The 13,082-nt window shown below is 40.8% G+C and overlaps 1 pseudogene; it reads right to left on the bottom strand.

Moving 5' to 3' along the window:
- Positions 1–655: 655 nt before the first annotated feature.
- On the bottom strand, positions 656–12,030 carry LOC140516257 (transcription factor IIIA pseudogene; annotated as a pseudogene).
- Between the last annotated feature and the right edge of the window lie 1,052 nt (positions 12,031–13,082).

The raw sequence follows: 13,082 nt of genomic DNA, 5'->3' as shown, positions 1-13,082 counted from the left end.
GGTACAGGACACAAGAACAGGGACATCTGGAGGTCTCCTTTTTTCTTATCCATGAAATGATAAAACTGAATCTGTTATAAAAATGAATAGTAATCTCATATAATTTACAACAAAATTTCTAAGTTCAAAAGTTATTCCTAAATTGATTCCTACTTCACCTTAATTTGCAAAACTCTCAAGTATACAATTAATTTCGAATATTTCCTTACAAGCTTATTTTTTTCTTCTTGTTGTAAAACCAGGAACCTGTTTTCCTGGAGAGAGTTTGATTCCCTTGATTTTAAGTGTTAATCTAATCCTAACCATCCCCAACTGTACCGGTCTGGGAAGTAAAGGGGAAATCTTTTTGAAAGCTCAGAGCTTCCCAGAGTGATTAACAAGGGTGTGTACAATTACATTGACATAAGCTTTTGAGAGCCACATAAGCCCAGAGACTAACAGACTACAAACATACTAACAGGTTAATGGACAAACAAACAGAAAATATTCAAAGCTCTACTCTCAGGATTAGTTGTCTCCAGTCATATATACATAAATACAAATACCACACCTATCACACCACAAAGACTGGCAAAAGGGCTGCCTGCAACTTCTTTAAAAAATTTAGTGTAGGCAAGAAAGTCTTTTTTAAAATTTTTTTTAATAAAAAATGTATTTACATAAATCTACATATGGTCAGTGTTGCAACAGTTAAGACCATGTTTTCTTCAAAATAGTCTGATGACTTTCCATTTTTAAATGTTTCTTTAGTTTGGGGAAGAACGTATCCGCTGAGGTGAGAGGGCAGACTCTATTTTCCAAAGGGTGGTTTCACTTTGATCTTTAATTTTCTCTTGTCAGGATTGTATATAACAGCATGTCTTGTAAGACTTTGTTCCATGGCAAATGATTTTCCACAGCCAGCATGCTCACAAATAAATGGGTGCTGCTCCTGATGAAAAGAAAGAATATGGCTTTGAAGATTGAATACAGTTGTGTACCATCTGCCACAGCTTTCTCTTGAGCATTGGTACACCTCTTGCTCTGGGGCATAAATTTTCTTATGCTGTTTAAGGTAGTCTCTGCATTTAAACGTTTTCCACATAGATCACACGTTCTCTCCTCTTATGAGTTTCCTTCATATGTTTCTGTAGCTCTGTCCTTGTTTTTGCCATAAAGGAACAACCACTTTTGGCACATATATCCTTTATGTCATTTTAGATGGCTGGGGAAGAAAAATATTTTCCATGATCTTTGTTGTTACACTTGAACAGTGGCTCATCAGTATGTTGGCACTGATTGACTTTCAGCTGTTGATGGTTTTTTCTTTGTTTCTTTGTTTCTTTCTGTTTCTTTCTTTGTTTCTTTCTTTTAATTTTAGATTCAAACAACAGAACTCAAATACAGAATAAAGAAAAAAATCTGAAACTTAAATATTGAAACTTAAATACAAAGTAAGAAAAGAAAAGTATGTCATGTGCATAGCAGAATATGAGAGGATTCAAAATATGTACCAATAAATTTTCATTTCAAGAAAGCCTGTATGATAAATACTACACATTATGTTCAGCTGTCCCTCTTTTCTTTGCTTCCTTGTAAATGTTCTTTTGTTCTCTGCTGTGCACTTTTTACTTTGTTCTCCCCCCCCACCCCAAGCTACAGTTAGGTGTGGGTACATTTAGATATAGATATATACATACACATACACATATATACACATATAGACATATAGACATATATTTTCCCTAACAAATTCTACTCCTGATCTTTGTTTTTACGTTTGTGTGTATCTCTTATTTCCTATCCCTATTGACTCCTCTTCTTTACTTCTACCTGCTCTTTTGCACTCCTATTACCTAACCTACCCCCCCACAAGGATCCCTCCCTTATCTTCCCATTCTCACAAATCTAAACACCCTTCTATAACCCCCTTTGACCTATTCCCTCCCCCTCCCCTCTACAGATCCCTCCCTTATCCTTTCCCCCCTTCCTATGCCCTTACTATTTTATTTCTTCTGAATTTAGAAAACTTTTATACTGTTCTAGATGTATATGAATTGTTCCCTCTTGAACTCATTTCTGATGAAAGTAGGTTACCAGAACTACCAGCCCTCCTCCCTCATCTAATTCCTCTGTGTTGGTTCTTCCTCTTGCATCTCATTTAAGTAAGATAATTACTCTTTTTCGCTGCTCCTAAATTGTTTTACTTTTCAAAGTCATATCATACTCAGATCTACCCCAATCTTTCTTATGAACTACCCAGTTACTAGTGACAATCTTAGATATATGTTTTACACTTTACATACGTAAAAGGTAAATGGTCTGTCCTTATTGTATCCCTTGTAATCAATCTTTGGTTTGTACCTTATGTTTCTCTTAGCTCTTGTATATCAAATCTTCTATTAAGTTCATTTTTTAAAATAAAGTCCTGAAAGTCTGACAGTTGATCAAATGTCCATTTTTTTCATTCATGATTATGCTTAACTTTGCTTTAACTTTTATTTTCAGCCAAAACCCCAGTTCTTTGCCAAGAACTTTGATATATGGTATAACCAGACCTGAGGTCTTTTAGTGTGACTGCTGGTAGGTCTTGTGTGATTCTACTTATGGCACTCTCATATTTAAATTTTTTTCTTTTTCTTAATATTTTATCTTTGAGCTGGGGGTTTCAGGATTTGAGTATAATATTTCTATGAGTTTTCCTCATAGGATCTCTTTCAAGTGGTGATCGGTGGATTTTTTCTATTTTTACTTTCCCCCCTTGTTCTAATACTTCAGGACAATTTTCCTTAATTATTTCTTATATTATTGTATCAATATTCTTTTTCTTTGATAGCTTTTACATGGTCCAATTATTCTTATATTTTCTCTTCTTGATCTGGTCTCCAAACTAGTTGTATTTCTTATGAAATATTTCACTTTCTCTTCTATTTTTTTCATTCTTTGTATATTGTTTTATTATTTCTTGATCTCTTATAATTTTGCTGGCTTCCCTTTGCCCAATTCTCATTTTCAAGGAGTCATTTTCTTCCTTAAGATTCTAGAACTTCTTTTCCAATTGGTTGACTTTCTTTTCATAATCTTTTAGTTTTTCTTAGATTGTTCTTTTTTTCTTTAGTTTTTCCTCAGTCTCTCTCATTTGAATTTTAGTCTTTTAAAAGTTCCTCTATAAATTCTTTTTGAGCAGATGACCATTTGACATTACTCTATGGAGTAAAAGAAGATTTCTTTGCTTCAGTATCCTCCTCTGAAGATGAACCCTGGTCTTCTCTATTCCCATGATAACTTGCTGTAATTGGATTCTTTCTCTTTTGCCTGTGCTTTTTTTTTAAAGTAATGACTTAATTTTTGTATTCACCTCTAGTCCTGGAGCATGGGGGATGGTGCTTCTGATCTCAGATCTTCAGTTCTCCCCTCTAGTCTGGAACCAAAGCCAAACCTCCAGCCTCCTGTAAGTGCCCACAGTCAGATGCATTCTTCCCCACTGCTTCTGCACTCACCAGGTGAGTGCTGGTTTCTTCTCGCCTCTACCCTCGGCAGCACAGCTAGTTCTGGTGTTCCTTGTCAGCAGAGGTTCCCTCAATCTTCCCTGGCTCAGATGCCCAACTCCCCTCACTTTCTGGGAGTAACAGTTCTAGTGGCTGGGGGGTGAGGCAGTCTTCCAACCCAGTTAACCCCAGGGCTTGACACTTGTTGTTTAAGTGGCTTGCCCCTTGTTAATTCTTACCCAGTGTTTATTGTGCAGGAACCCAACCTTGTCCTGGGACTTTTCTTCTGATCTTCTCAGACTGTCCCAAGAGATTCACACCCAAATCCTAAAGCCAGACACTGACTTGCTGGCTTGTAACTCCCTTTTGGGACACTTCTAAAGGGAAGAGTTTTGTCTAAGTTGAAATTATCCACAAGGAGAAATTGCCATTTGAGATCATCTTGGGTCTAACTATTTCACTCAGAGTTCAGATCTGCGGACTCTATTTGGGATAGCTCAGATAAGTTGGTGTACCTTTCACCTTGGGCTTTCTGTTTTATCTGGGTCCCACATCTCCAGTCCACTTAATATCCATAGAACTCCTTTGATTCCCAGTTAGTATTAATTTGAAATATAGGCCAAACTTCCAGGACTGTCTCAAGTCCTAAACTTAGATCCTGCTTGAATTACAAGGACTGCACGAAGGCCTGAAGGTAGGAGATTCTTTCTTCTTGGTCAGTCAGGGTTCTAGTACCTATTCATCTGAGATGATTTAGCTGTGTGGGAAAAAGGATATGCAGTCCAGACTTAGAGCACTAAGTTAATAGTGCCAATATTGTTTGGTGAGAACCAGTCTGGGTATTCACCTAATGGCTGCCAATTACCAAAGACAAAAAAAGTCGATATTCACCCAACCACAGAGACACTAGGTGGTGGTGTTGAGGGATCAGAATTGGGAGAGGTGGTTCAGATTTGAAAAAGTTTCTCTTTAGCCATTAGGAGCTTTACTGACTCAAAAGCCGTGAACCTGAGATTTAGCAAGGAGCTAAACAAAGGCACTGATTTAGGAAAAGAACCAGGCTTATATAAGGACACAGGATGAGGATGATAAATGACACAAGATAAGGGAGACAAGGGAATCCCATGATCCAGGATGAGAAGGGGGGTGGAGACAAGGAATTTTATGGTCCAGGATAAGGGGAAGTTTTATGGTATTTCAAGATAAGGGGAAGAGACTCCAGGATGTCCTCAAGCTCAAGAGGGGCCTCACATGGTACTGAAAAAGCAACCCTTAAGATTAACCCTTAGGGCACCTTTGTATGCACATCATTTCCCCACTCAATCATTAGGCAGGAGAAATCTTTCAGGAAAGAGGGGTGAAGGTCATTGTCTTCATTAGCTGCTTCCTGCTGAACAAGGGCAAAGAGTCCACTTCAGGGGCCAAGAACAGGTTGAGAAATCATCGTAGGGGTGGGGAATGTGATGCCAGTTGAGTTCAGGGTGGAGAGAGGCAAAACACTTGGGATCACCAAGGGAAGGGGTTGACATCCTAACAGTTGAAGGTGAAATTTCTGTGGGTGAGAAGACACAAAGCCAACTAGGAGATTAAACAATCATGTACCAAATATAAGAGCAGTAAAATGATTAATAATAATGGGGTCAGAATTGGGGAAAGAAGGGAGAGAAACCATGACTCCCAAGAGGAGGTAGAGGGAGATATCAGGCTGGCATGGATGTCTTACATCCAAGAAGCTGCCTGTAATACCCTTTGAGTGCTCAAAGGATAAATTCCATGCAGTGTCTTCAGGGAATGGGGGAAGAGCTATGGGGAGTTGGCTAGTATACTGGGAATGATGGTAACACACCCAGCAATCATGTACTCTGTCTTGCCCCACAGAGTTCCCTATTTGAATTGACATTAGATTTCCAGTCCTGAGGAAGCAGACCTAATCTTTGGCACAGAGTAGGAATCAGGAATCAGGGGGCTAGAAACAGAAGTGGTCCAAGGTGGAGCCCAGAACACAGCTATAAAGCACACAGGTAAGTCCCCATGGTGAAGGGCTTCAAAATCTTCTTTGATCACTTTCCTGGCTAGTCACACTCTACATCTTATCTCACATCTCACCTCCTGCCTCCTGCTTGTTTCTCTGCCTCAGCACTCCTGTCTGTCTCACCACCTACCCAAATGCTTTTGGGAGAGGGACAAAGGAATTGTCCCTGTCTGAGTCAGAGTGGGGAAGGGAGCAAAATGAGGCTGAAGGAACGTCCAGGGAATGAGGAGAGTGTGGAACAGGTGTCCTTCTTGCATGACCATCTGCAAGTGGACAGCATAATCTAGGAGACACAAATCTGACAAGCAAGTGCAATAGGCAAGCCCCAAATAGAAGGAGCATTAAAAGTGATGTCAGAAAAGAAGAAAAACAAAGAAAGAAACCAAGAGCCCTATGATATTATTTGCTTTACATACAGGGTTTTCTGATCTTATTATTTTCTCAAAAGTTTCCACTCTGATTCCAATTCCTTTTAGAGGCTCAGATGCTATGGAGGATCCAACTCTATACATGTAAATAGAAGTAACAACACTTTGTACATAGAAGCTTTCTACCCTTGAGTTCAATAGTTACACAGATAAATTTACTTATAAGAGACTGACTTTTTCCAGTTATCATAAAATATTTAGGAGGATCCATAAGTAATTAATTCCAAAACAGTGCATATCACTAAGTTGTTTATAATAAAACATGTTTGTACCACAGAACACAGAACACGCAGTATAAAGAGGTATTATTTCCACAATACTACAAACTTTGAATGAAGTTTGACTTTTTCATTAATACAAAACATGTTACCTCTAAGAAAATTGCACTGAAATTCTTTTCCTCAAATTGAAGATGTTTCTGATCTAGTTTCAGTAATTAATAAAATAACATCGAGGTCCCTCAATCGGTTGCCCCAATACTCAATTATTCTAACATTATTTTAAGACATTTAAGGATCTTATTCCATACAGACGTATATATAGTAACAGACAGATGACTAGGCCAAATATCCATTTATGTGCGTGTTCATCCTTCGTTGCCAAAGAAGACCATGCCATGAGAGAAATGATGACATGATTTGCACTTGACTTTGTTTTGAGTGAGAGAGGGCTGTGCAGGTCACCAGCCTCATTTCTCCTCCAGAGCCATCTGGATCCAGTGACCAGATATTCATCAGGATAACTGGAGATGACTCAGGATGAGGCAATTGGGGTTAAGTGACTTGCCAAAGGTCACACAGCTAGTGAGTGTCAAGTGTCTGAGGTGAGATTTGAACTCAGGTCCTCCTGACTCCTGCTCTGGTGCTCTACCCACTGCACCACCTAGCTGCCCCAACCTCCTGAAGTAGCCCCTTTCACTTATACATGGTCCTGATCATTCCTTATGTGTGAGCCGCCATCATCCTCCTTCTAACTTATCACTAGAGTGTGAGAACCTTGAGGGCAGGGACTTGGAATCCCTGATATTTAGCACAGCACCTGGCACACAGTAGCCACTTAACAAATGCTTACTGATTTGTCACAAGAATCCATTTATCATAAGATTTGAGAATCAAAAGGGATGTAGAGATCATCTATTAAAACCTCCTTACTTTAAAGGTGAAGAAAGTGAAGCCCAAAGAGATTAGTGACTTGTCCAGGGTCACATGATTCAAATCAGGATTTGAACCCATGTCTCCTGCCTTCAAATCTAGTGTTCTTTCTACTCCCATATGTAGTCTCATCCCTTGGAATAGAGGACAAAAGAAAGAATAAGCATTTATACAGTATCAACTATATGCTAGGCATTGGGTTAAAGCACTTTACAAATATTATTTCATGTAAACTTCATAGAAAGCTCGTCAAAGTTATTATTATCCTCATTTTACAGTTGAGTAAACTGAGGCAGCAGAGGTTAAGTGACCTGCCCAGGATTACACAGCTAGTAAGTGTCTGAGGTCAAATTTGAACTCATCTTCTCAACTCTAAACCCATCCCTCTATACACTGCGGCACCACCTAGCTGCTTCCTTGGTCCTATATTTGCCCATAGACCCAACCATGAATAATTTCATTCCCTATTCCATAACTGCTCAGATATGTAGAGATAATTATTATCCTTCCATCCAGGGCTTTAATTCTTTAATCTAAACACCCAGTTTCTTTAGCACATCATTACTTGGCATCTTGACTATTAAGCTCAAAAAGGGGTTACAGGAAAGGGGGTGAGGAAGTATTGAGGACATCATAGGCTAGATGAGTTTTGATCAAAAATTTGAAGAACATCATGTGTTAGGATGCACTAGAGCAAGTGGAGTGAAAAGGGGACTGATGGGACCCATAAGGTTCTAGGTTGCCTAGGGAATAATGCCTAGACCATCTGATGAGGGCTGTTAAAGAACAAGTTGATAGAATTATGGGGGAGGTGGAGGGATCCTTCAACACCTCCCACCAGCCAAATACACCAGAAATGATGGCTGGAAGGATGGACACTGGAGAAAGCAACAGCACCTTCATGAACTACCTGTTGAAAGGGGAGAAGACCAGCAAAGGGCATCCTCCAGAGACCTTCCAGCCTAGATTTACCTCTATGGGATACACATCTGATTCCATCCTCTGAGCTGCTTTCTCCCAAGTCAGTCTTTCTCCCTCCTAAAGAAGACATCTGATAGCTCAAGTAGAAGAGGTTCCTTTGTTGATATCCATTTACTAAGTTGTTTAAGATGTAAAAAGGAATATAATCTTAGGCTGAATAGCTCAGATCATAAACACACACTTTAATGTAGTAGTTCAGATGTAAAGTAGCCTTAGTCTATGGGATAATGATTCAACATTGTGTTTGTACATTAATTCACAAACTTCTTTTCATTTTGTCTAATTATTTCCATATCATTCATAAAGAATGTTCTATTCCAGGGATTTAATCTTTCACATGGCTATGCAAGAGAACTAAGTTACCCATCTGGGGTCCAGAATAACTATCCATTCAGATTAACCACTTGCCTTGATTACAGAAATTTGCCATAAAAAGGAAAAACAAGGACATGACTAGATAAAACATCACGGGTTTGCAAACAAATATTATTAATTCCATCTCATAGTCAGACTCAGGAATATTCAGATGAGAAACATTCCTTTTCAAAGGAACACAATGGAGAAACTGAACCAGGAGGATCCTATCCTAGGCAGAGGTTAGGATTGTTCTCTCAGCTTTTCTAGAGGAAGATCTCCACCTGTTACAGTCATATTTTCTCTGAGTAGCTTGTGGCATTTCTCTCAGATGGTGGTTTATTGACTATTGACTACTGATGGATTTTTCTATGATCCATCAGATAACTCAAAACATAGTTCGATATAGTCCCAAGAGCTTTTACCTCAGATGGCAAGTTTCATTAAGCAAAAATTTTACCAGGACTTTCATCTCCAATTTAAACTTGTCCTCAAGCAAAAGTCAATCACTAGAGATCATTTCTATATATTTGTAAATTCTGACCAAAACAAGCTCCTTCTTTAGGAACTCCATTACTCAAACAAACTCCTCAGAGCTGCTGGGGGCTGGACTTTTTGACTAGCCTGATGACTGCTCTGAATGGGCAGAATCCTCCTTTCCATATAAAACACATAGCAATCAATTACCAGTTTTAGGTTTTAGCATTAAAACTATAACAAGCAAACTTACAATTTTCATAAATGATAACCAAATTGTTTTAGCTGTAACACAAACAATAAACTTCAGATGACATCAATTGCAATTACAGATCATATAAAAATTATTGACAGAAGGATAGGATGTCTTACCAAGTGCAGACAGCGACTGCCTAGCTTCTTTATCTTGACCCCTCCCTCTTCACTCTTTCCCCAGGGCTGTGGCTGTGTGCTGGATACTTCCAGGCTGTAACAGCTGCCCCTCCTCCTCCTTCCTTTTGCCAGATGGGGAAAGATGAAACTCTTCCTAATCTGATCTGGGATGAGAGAGTTAACGGAAAAAAAAAAAACCTCTACCGAAATACCTTCTTGACTCAAAGGGAGGGAGTGGGGGATGGGAGTGACCAGGGTTGAGAGGAGGTATTTCAAAACTCCTTAAAGATCAATCACAAAACTTTCAGACTCTGACAAGATGATTTTAGCTGTTTTGACTTTTCACTTCTATGTCCATCCCTTAAAAATTTACAGTGGAACATTGAACTTTTCAGACATGATGGGGTACAAGCCCAAGGCAAGATCTTTTCCCTTTGGGTCAGGAGAGCTTTTGTCCCAGTAGTCTGAAGGGCCCCTGGAAAGTCTGGCCTTTGGGGAGTGGGGGGCTCCTTGGATTCCCCTTCCATTTCTCCCAGGCCAGATACTCCCTACCTTCTATTTAGCATTCTTTTGATATTCCTCCCTTTGATCCTATTACCAGCCACTCCCATCAGGATCCTCCCTGGGTTTGATCTATAGAGACCATCCCTGGGACCCCAGACTACCTGGTGACATCTGCTTTTGGCCCAGGCCCTCCATTGTCCAATATCTCCTGATTACCTCCGGCTGTTTCCAGCACTTGAACCCCCTCCTTGGACTTCTCCTCAAGATCCTTCCTAAACCCTTCCTCCCATCACCCTAGACTACCAGACCACCCCCAGATCCCTCCTACAGTCATTTCTGTATTTAAGTTACATCTTGCCTCCATGAAGGTGCTCAGATTCAATCCAGCTCAGTCTCTGTCTAGCTGGGATTCTATCTGGCCCGCTTGTGAATACAAGCATTACAAATTCTTAGGCTCCTTAAAAGTCAACCCAGTTTGGTGAATCTTTAATAAACTTTGTTTTTCTTTGGCTTTAGGAAGACTTGAATCGAATTCATTCGAGCAGGACCCAGCATGTCAGTATTTTGGGATCCCCAGCACCCCTGAAACTCAATAAGACAGATAAGATTGGTGCCCTTTCTTAGAATACCTGAAGGATGAACCAATGAAAGCTCCTATTTAAGACCATCCAAGGACACAACAAACCTAAGAGTGAAACTTAGAAAATTCACAGTAGGTTTGGATATAATTTTTATCAGTATCAAATTATTGCAACAAATTAGCTTGCAAATGGAAATTTAGTAAACCTTTAAAAATCACACAAAAAAAATTTGCAAAGCATTTCTTTGTAAAAAAAAGTATTTCCCTTTCTAAAAAAAGTCTTGCAATTTATCCTGATGTTAGAAATTCTTAATAATCATAAATTCCTAAGAAGTACCAAAAGGTGTTTTACCTTGGGGAGGAAGTTTGGGTTTTTTCTAAGGCAAGATAATACTCAGTTGAACTAGCCTTATCATGAGAAGTTTACCAGGCCTTTAAAAATTTACTCAGTAGGAATGCTGCTACATAGAAGGCTTCACACAGGCTTGATAAGAATTTATGACTAGCCTTCCACATCCAGAGAAAGAGGTATGGAATTGGATCACAGAATGAAGCAGACCATTTACTTTGTATTGTGTTTTGTGTACATGTGTGGTCAGACCTGGGCTTTAGGAAGATCACCATAGTGGCTGAATGGGGGATGGACTGCAGTGGGAAGAGACCTGAGTCAGGTGGACCTACCAGCAGCTACCCCAATAGTTCAGGTGATGAGGGCCTGCCCTAGGGCAGGCACAGGGGCAGGGGAGAGTAGAGGGCATGTTTGGGAGATGTTACAAAGGTAGAACGTACGGGACTTCACAGCAGATTGAGTATGAGGGGTGAGAAAGAAGAAGAAGACTGGGTGACACCTTGGCTGAAAGCCTACAGGACTGGGAGGATGGTGATATCCTCAACAAGGATAGGAAAATGAGGATTAGAGGTGAGAGTTTAGGGGAAAAGATAATAAGGTCAGTTGCTAATGACTACCTCCTTTTCTGTCCTTCAACTAGGACCCAATGGGACTGGGATGCATCAAACTCACCTGTTCACTAGGATTGCCTCCACACCCTGATGTGCCCATCCTGAGATAAGAGCTTGCTTGCCCAAGATCTGAAAACAAGAGATGTAGATGAGTCAGCCCAAACCCAGGCTCAGGCCTGCTTAGGCAGGGCATGTGATCCAGAGACTCCATGTAATCAGGACCATCCTGCGATGATATTGGAGTGGAGAAAGGGTGTGCCTTCCCTACCCTTCACTGAAACATTTGGCATTTCATGATGCCACCCGGAGAGAGCCTGAGGCCTTAACAGGTGCAGCCCCCTGGCTCCCTCACAGGATGGGGAAAGACCAAGAGACCACTCAGTTTGTACCACCTCACGCCAGCCCAGAATCCACACATTCATGGTAACCTGTGTCTCTGCTTGGCTGGTTCTACCCTAATCTCCATGGAAGGTGGTTGCCCAGGGGAGCCATGCCTCATCGCTTTGAGGCCTCACTCCAGATTTCCTCTACCATGCCCCCCAGCTGGGTACCCTGCATCTTCCTCAACGCATTTTAGCTCTGTCTTAGGTGCATCTCTTCCCATTAGAATTTAAGCTCCTTGAGGACAGGGACTGTTTTTATTTTGACTTATTGACTGACTGACATGCAGAGTCCTTTCAGCCTTGGTCATCACGTGGCCAAAACCAGGTCCCAAAGCTTCCATATGGTTGGACAGAACCAAGAGTGGTAATTGAATGAGCTGAGCAGAATGTCCCGTTCAGCCTTTCTACAGAAAGAAGAATTCCCTAAAAATGAGAGCTCCTGAAGGCAGAATTGCCTGCCTTGAGAAATAGTAGGTGTCCCCCAAGCAGAGGGCTGAGTAGAAGCTGGTCCAACCCCTTCCTGCATATGTTAAGAAGAGAGCACATGTTGGAGTAGACTTGACCTTTAAGGCTCTGTCCAGCTCTGAGATTCTCTCCCTTCACCATCTCCATGCTTGGCTTTGGAAGGGCCATGAGCTCACTGTGGGGCCATCCCAACATCAGCCTCCAATTGAGAAGATCCACTCCAACTCTGACTTAATCCTGCCTGAGCCTCAGTTTCCCCATCTGGGGTACAGGGCAATAACAATAATTCACACCACACACCTCACAGCCTTGTGGTGAAGGAAGTGCTTCATCAACCTTAAGGAGACCTAGAAAGCTTGCAATCCATCTGACCATGATGCTAAGCTGACGGCCACTAGATGGAGGAAGAAAACCACAGATCGAAATAGCATCTAGTCTTTGTTACTTGAAGAGAACGTTGAAACATCTGACTGAAATTCAACAAATTTGTATTTCTTAAGCACCTGCCATAGGCAGGGAATGTGCTGAGAGGGATATGATGAGGGCAAGTGATATACAACTTGTCCTCAAGGAGCTTATGACCAGGTACCTAGTAGATAGACAAGCACCAGTATGTGGCACACCGCAAGAGCTTCCTGAGTGCTTGGTGACTGACTGTTGGACAAGATAACTATGATATGAATTGGACTCTCTTAAGTACCTAGGACACATGTAGCAGGGAAGGACCATTTTTAATTTGGAGGCTTGGAGAACACTTCATGGAAAAACTGGCCCCTACCTTGAGAGGGGTTTCAGCAGGTGACTTTATTCAAGGGGTGTGGAGGCCAGGATCAGATATAGACAGGGAAAGATTAGAAAATGAAATGCTCAGTCGATTTTATTTGGTAAAGCAAATGCTTTTCACTTAGTCAACAAAATGACAAAATAC

This window comes from Notamacropus eugenii, chromosome X (genome assembly GCF_028372415.1).
Source record: "Notamacropus eugenii isolate mMacEug1 chromosome X, mMacEug1.pri_v2, whole genome shotgun sequence".
In the NCBI taxonomy this organism is placed as follows: Eukaryota; Metazoa; Chordata; class Mammalia; order Diprotodontia; family Macropodidae; genus Notamacropus; species Notamacropus eugenii.
The sequence above is the reverse complement of the archived record's forward strand: the minus strand, read 5'-3'. Positions and strand labels throughout refer to the sequence as shown.